Source organism: Squalius cephalus, assembly GCF_949319135.1.
Source record: "Squalius cephalus genome assembly, chromosome: 25".
Classification (NCBI taxonomy): Eukaryota; Metazoa; Chordata; class Actinopteri; order Cypriniformes; family Leuciscidae; genus Squalius; species Squalius cephalus.
The window spans coordinates 1,936,012-1,942,066 of NC_137146.1; the positions used below are offsets into that span (position 1 = coordinate 1,936,012).

General features: G+C 38.9%; 1 protein-coding gene across 1 annotated transcript in view; it reads right to left on the minus strand.

Annotated features, from left to right (window-relative positions):
- LOC307153210 (myosin-7-like) overlaps positions 1-4,366 on the minus strand; it is a 41,164-nt gene extending 36,798 nt beyond the window's left edge. The window contains exons 1-2 of the mRNA XM_079862465.1: positions 283-4,366; positions 155-186 (exon numbers count right to left, since the gene is read on the minus strand). The gene's annotated coding sequence lies outside the window, so the exon portion shown is untranslated. The remainder of the gene's footprint in view (positions 1-154; positions 187-282) is intronic.
- Between the last annotated feature and the right edge of the window lie 1,689 nt (positions 4,367-6,055).

Here is a 6,055-nt window from a genome sequence, read left to right on the forward strand (position 1 = left end):
ATATAAATTAAATATAATTATTTATGATTGTAAAAATATAAAATATTTCTCATTAATTATTGCATTCAAAATGAAAATATTGCATAAACCTAAATGCATACACACACACACACACACACATACACGTGTTGACCTTTATAAAAGCATGTCTTACCAGATGAAATCCAAACCCAAAATGTCCAAGTCCTTTCAATAAAAAAAGAAACGTCATTAATGAGAAGTCATCTTATTCTATTGTTCAGTCCTCATAAACAATTTTATCTAAATGATGTGCGCTCTTACCTTTAGATGGCACAATGATGTGAGCTTGCAATATTGTGCTGTAACGTATCTCTTTATATAGAGGCACAATGACTGTGACGTTGACCATCTGTATTTGGTCCGGCTCTGTGTTTGGGTCACTTGTGTGTGTGTGTGTGTGTGTGTAGCTCTTTTTGGGTGCCTGAAAATGTTTTTGTGTGAGTCATAGTAGTTTAGCATGTGGTGTGTGATGGTAGCGCTAAAGATTAGATGAGTTACAATAGTTAAGCATGTGGTGTGTGGCGGTAGCGCAAAAGATCAGAAAGGATTTAAGAATAAAATGGTGCTATTTTTGTCCCATATTTATATCTTCTTTTTTAAAGATATGAGATACATTTTTCATACTGAAATTTACACCTTCACTTTTGTATTTTGTAGTTAGTTTCATAGGCCAGTTTCACAACATGTCTGTTTTTTTATGTACGTAAAACATCATAGAGACTCTTCTATATATAATGTATCTCAATCATAGTTGAACATTCACGCAATCCTTTTTAAAAATTGCTTAATTGACAGTTAGATTCCAACTTTTCTAGAACTCTGTGTCATTTTCTGTCCTCAAAGAGAGACAGGCATGCACTGGATATTCCACAGGTTTATCTTTGTGTTAAAGGATGAAAACAAGGTAACAATGCCTCACAAGCAAGACGGCTGTCACGGAAGATTAAAATTGTCAGTAGACAGCTGTAATGGCAACATTGAATATCTACAATTTTGACCTTTTGTTCTCGCCTAATGCAGAGACAGCTGCAACTCTTGCTTGTTATTGTTTGTTCCTATGACCTTTCTTGATTTCCCAATGCTATATCTATCATCTGTGTTGTACAGGTTGTGTTAAGTTCATTTGCAGTCATTAAATGTACATCAAATGTATAGCTTCATTCACGTTCATCCATGTTCATCCCATTCTTTCTTGAAATTTTTTTTCCAGGTTTACAAAGATTCCCAAAACAAATGTGTGAAAAGTATTCTGTAGGATACATCATTTTTATGTTTAGAGAAGTTAATATATTCTGAATAAATTACATCAGTGTTACTTTTTCTGTGCATCAGTTAACAGGATGGTGCTTATAATTATTACTTAAGATAGAACATGGCAAGCAGGTCAAACTAACCGTCTTAGCCCCAGATCTGTTTCTATACAGCTCTACAGCGTTTATTTGTTGTTGAGCCGTGTGAGCCATCACTCAAGACCTTTTGTGAGGTTTCTAACCTGCCATGACCTCTCGTCCCTCAGTTATTCTGCACCCTCTCAACAAGCACCTTACTTAGTCTTAGCAATTGGGCAATCTATTCTAGGCCCCTCATCCTTTACAGAGCCTCATTCTCAGCTGTCTTTTTACCCTTGTTTATTAAAACTCAGGAGCAAGAATGGAAGAAATGGGGGCAACCGTACTTCTAATAAAGTTTGTAATCCTTTTGTAATCCTTGAGCTTTTTTTTGTCACTGGGTGCACTAGAATGGTCTTGCATCTGTTGGGCTAAATAGGATTCCATTGTGTCTCTACTTTCTACTCTTCTGCTTCAGATCATTTATTAATTTTGCTACTAAATTTTTTATTTAAAAGCTGGAGTAGGTGTTATTCTTAGGCATTAAACAATGTCACTGATTAAACGCAACAGTGACATTCTTGTTGTAGTTTAATTGAGATACACAGTGGGGTTAAACACAAGCTATTATAGTTAATTATAACTAAAACCTTAATGAAAGATTTTCATTACTTGAAATGAACATTAACTGAAAAAAATGTAAACTTTATTTCAGCTAGTTGGCAGCCAAGGCAACATGTCTCATTTTAATTTAGTTGTTAATTTAGTTAATTTAGTTTAGTGATGTACTAAAATAAAAATGAATATTTTTTATTTATTTAAAACTTTAACTAACACTTTACTTTAAGTAACACACTACTTTAAGTTCTTGAATTTCAAACACATGGATTCAAGGACTGGAAAGTATGTGAAAACAAACATAGGTCCGTGAAAGTGCTTGATTTAAACATGAACTACATTTTGTTAGAGTAGCATGGTGCTATCACAAAAATTGGCCTTTATGCAATGCCAAACCCAGAACAAAACAGCACTACTGATTGGGGAGGAAGCGGGAAAAACCTGAAAAAAGGCAGCGTGAGCATATAGATCGTGATCACATGCAGTCAGCCCTGCATGATGAACCCTTGAAAAGCATGGAGCTGTTTAACTAGCTCAGTAACAGGTAAGTGCACATTCAGTGATGCTTGTCTCAGTATTGAGCCATATGAAAATTGGTTTATCAAAGTTCCAACGAATAGCACTTAGTAAACCAGTGTTTAAAAGCACAGCGGTGCTTTGTTTACAGAGGTTTATGGGAAAACCAATATATTTCTGCTGTTCCATTAGGTTTTTGCTAATGTCGAAAATAGCATTTTCAGAGCATCTCATTTTTGTTCAGACTAAAGGGACTGTCACACTAAACTTTTCGTTCCATTGACTTTCATTCATACGCATGGGAATGCGTCAGACCGCAAGCGCAAGCTCGTCTGAAAAGTTTCGCATTTCGCTGCATTCCGAAGTTCAAGTTTGGTGAACTCAGATCTGCAAATTCACAATCAAGTGTCGAAACTCTAATTCCCTGATGGAGAGAATGGAGACGTTATGTCAACTGACATTAGGGGTCTCGCTTTATAATAATTTGTTACATTTATACAGCGCTTTTCTCTGCACTCAAATCACTTTACATAGAAGATACTGGGGCGTTAGGACCCCCCTGGTTGCCTCACTAACACCTCTCCCAGCAGCAACCTAGTTTTTCTAGGAGGTCTCCCATCCAGGTATAAACCATGCTCAACCCTGCTTAGCTTCAGTGGGCAACCAGTCTTGGGCTACAGGGTGATATGGTTACCCCAATCACCTCTGAGTTTTAGGAAAATGGCCAATGAAATTGGCTAGTGGAACTTGCATGCCTTGCCACTCGCCCGTACATATGGGTATAAAAGATGGTGACATGCATCCTCTCATTAGGTTTGTGCTGAAGAGCCAAGACGGTGTCCTGGTCATTTACCGGCGTAGTTCAAGGTTGTGGCAGGAGGGACATAACGAGGGATACTATTGTAACCAAGACGTTCCCTTTCTGTCAGTCACGTTCAATGTTATGTCGACTGACATTAGGGGTCCCTATGGAAAGCGCCACAACCACTGAACTGTGTTACGAGTGTTGGCAATGCAGATGCTGGCAAGCTGTAGCGTGCCTGTTGGCAACTGCCCTCGCTAAGTCGTAACCTACCGAGCGCCCCATGTAAGCCAAAAAGTCCTCCATGCCTGACGGGATGGAATGGTCGGGGCTTACCATGGAGACAGTTGTTAGCACTCAAAGAACTGCACAAGGGTAGTTCCGAGCCGGAGTTGATACATTAACTACGCACAGCTACCGACTTCACTCTCCGGACAACCAAGGTCACAGCGCGGGCCCTCGGCTAGACGATGTCAACCTTGGTAGCCCAGGAATGGCACCTCTGGCTGAACCTTGCAGAGATGCGGGATGCCGGCAAAGTGCAATTTCTCGACGCCCCCATCTCGCAAGGCATCGTCTTAGATGACACTTACAGGACTTTGCCCGGCAGTTCTCGGCAGTCCAAAAGCAGACGGAGGCCATCAAACATATTGCCCTGGTGTGATACCACCGCCACCGGGCTGGCACCCAGTCTGCTTGTTGCCAAGGGAATTCCCCCATGGCTTCTACACCTGCTCCAACGGCCCCACGGAGGACATCACAGTCACACTCCCAACCCCAACACCACCACCCTGCTGCGTGGACATGATTGCATGGCCCACCTCTGACAGAGAGCCAATGCCTGCCACGATGGAAGAGCCAATGCTAGAAGGAGCAAAATGAGCCATCCATCACCCCAGAGCCTGGATCTCAAGAGATGTCCGACCAGGTATGTCAGGGGGTCTGTGATCATTTCTGGTTAGCATCTCAGAGTGTTGGGTCAAACGGATGTTCTTTCAAGGTTTTGAGTTTAAAAAAAAAAAGTTAATTTTTTTATGCCATGTTACTTACAGGATTTTAGTGTTTAGCATGAGTACCTCATTAATTCCTTCACTCTGGATTAACAGGAGATCTGGAGAACCTTAACATCCTGTCTCTTTTCCTTTAGCTGCCAGGTCCATCTCTTGCTATGACGAGGTGGAACATTCCCATCCACACTCTTCCCTGAGACGGAGGCAGTTCATTCTCAGCCCTTTGTTGCCTCAGCTCACCAAAAGGTCAATGACTTGACCCATTGTGCATCATGACCATTGAGCAGGCTATTATTGGAGAATGAGGGGGTCTGTTTGTTTGATTTGTCCACTAGAGGTCCCATGATGATTTTGACTGAATTGCTTAGTCATTTCTTCATTATCCCTTGTTCGAGCCAGCTGTATGATGTAGACAGAGAATACAGGTATTAATATTTTCACAATGTACTCCTATCTTTGTCTATCTATCTATATCTGTCTATATATCTATCTGAATTTGATTGTTCTGCACTAGAATACATTATGCTTCCTTTAGGGAAATTGGCATGACTTTTGACCTCTGCTCTACAAATGTTTATTTTTCCCTCACTCTCTTTCCCTGTTTTTTCTATTCCTCCTCAGCCACACACAAACACTGTGCTCCCTGCTAGAGAACATCCAACACATCTCTGAAGCACAGATGAAGGTAATGCAAAGCAATTTTTTTTTTTCAAATTTTTTTTAAATATCATATTTAATAAATACTGAATTAATATTGTTTAATATAATAAAAACAATCACATAATCATAATATGTGAGAACCATTACAGTTTGTCTCAGTTGCTTAGGCACATTTTTCAATGTTTTTCTAAACTGTAAGTGCAACTTCCACAACTGTTTGCTTGAGCATCAGATAAACTATCACATGTCTGCAAAATGTAGTTACTCACCTAAAACATTTAATTCATGCTTTAAAACCCAGTTAATGTGTCAGTAATTTGGCCAATGCCACCTAAATAAAAAGTGTTTTTGCCATTGTGTGAGCCACACTGGTCAAAATGTTTAAATGTATTTTCTCCATGGAAAATATTTGTTATAGACAAATTGTATGCGTTTTCTACTTTTTAGTTGACACCATCTGTTTTCTACACTATATAAGAATGCCCGTTTTGTCTAGCTGAATGCTCTTGTGTATCACACTGAGTTTTCTAGATACAGATTTTTTCAGTGGGTAAAATTTTACTAGGGAAAGTCAATACTGTAGTATACAAAAAGAAAATGGACATTAGGTGTCCTTTTATACTATGTACTTAGATCAAAAATAAGTACAGTGTACTTATTGTGTTCATTTTGTATTACAAAACACTTTTGCTGTTATTGAGGTGGATATGGGTAAGGTTAGATTTAGTGGTATTGGGTAGGTTTAAGGGGTAAGGGAAGGGTCAACAGTGTAATTATAGATTTAAATATAGCTGCAAGCTGCAATTAGTGGGGTTCAAGCATTTATGTCAACCTGTAGGACTGACACCATTAAATATGCATGACAAAAATACTCTAAAACACACAGAAAAGAAAGGCTTAAACAATAATACTTTATACACAATAAGCATGCTTACACACACATGCACAAACATTTTGTTGTAGATACAGATATTTGAAATAAATGATTGGTAACAAAATGTTTACTGCAAGTCTCCTCTGTATAACACCATTTTCAGGTTTCACATTACTCATAAGGTGGCACAATTGTCAAAACTGAGAGCTCAGTACAAATGAAGTGA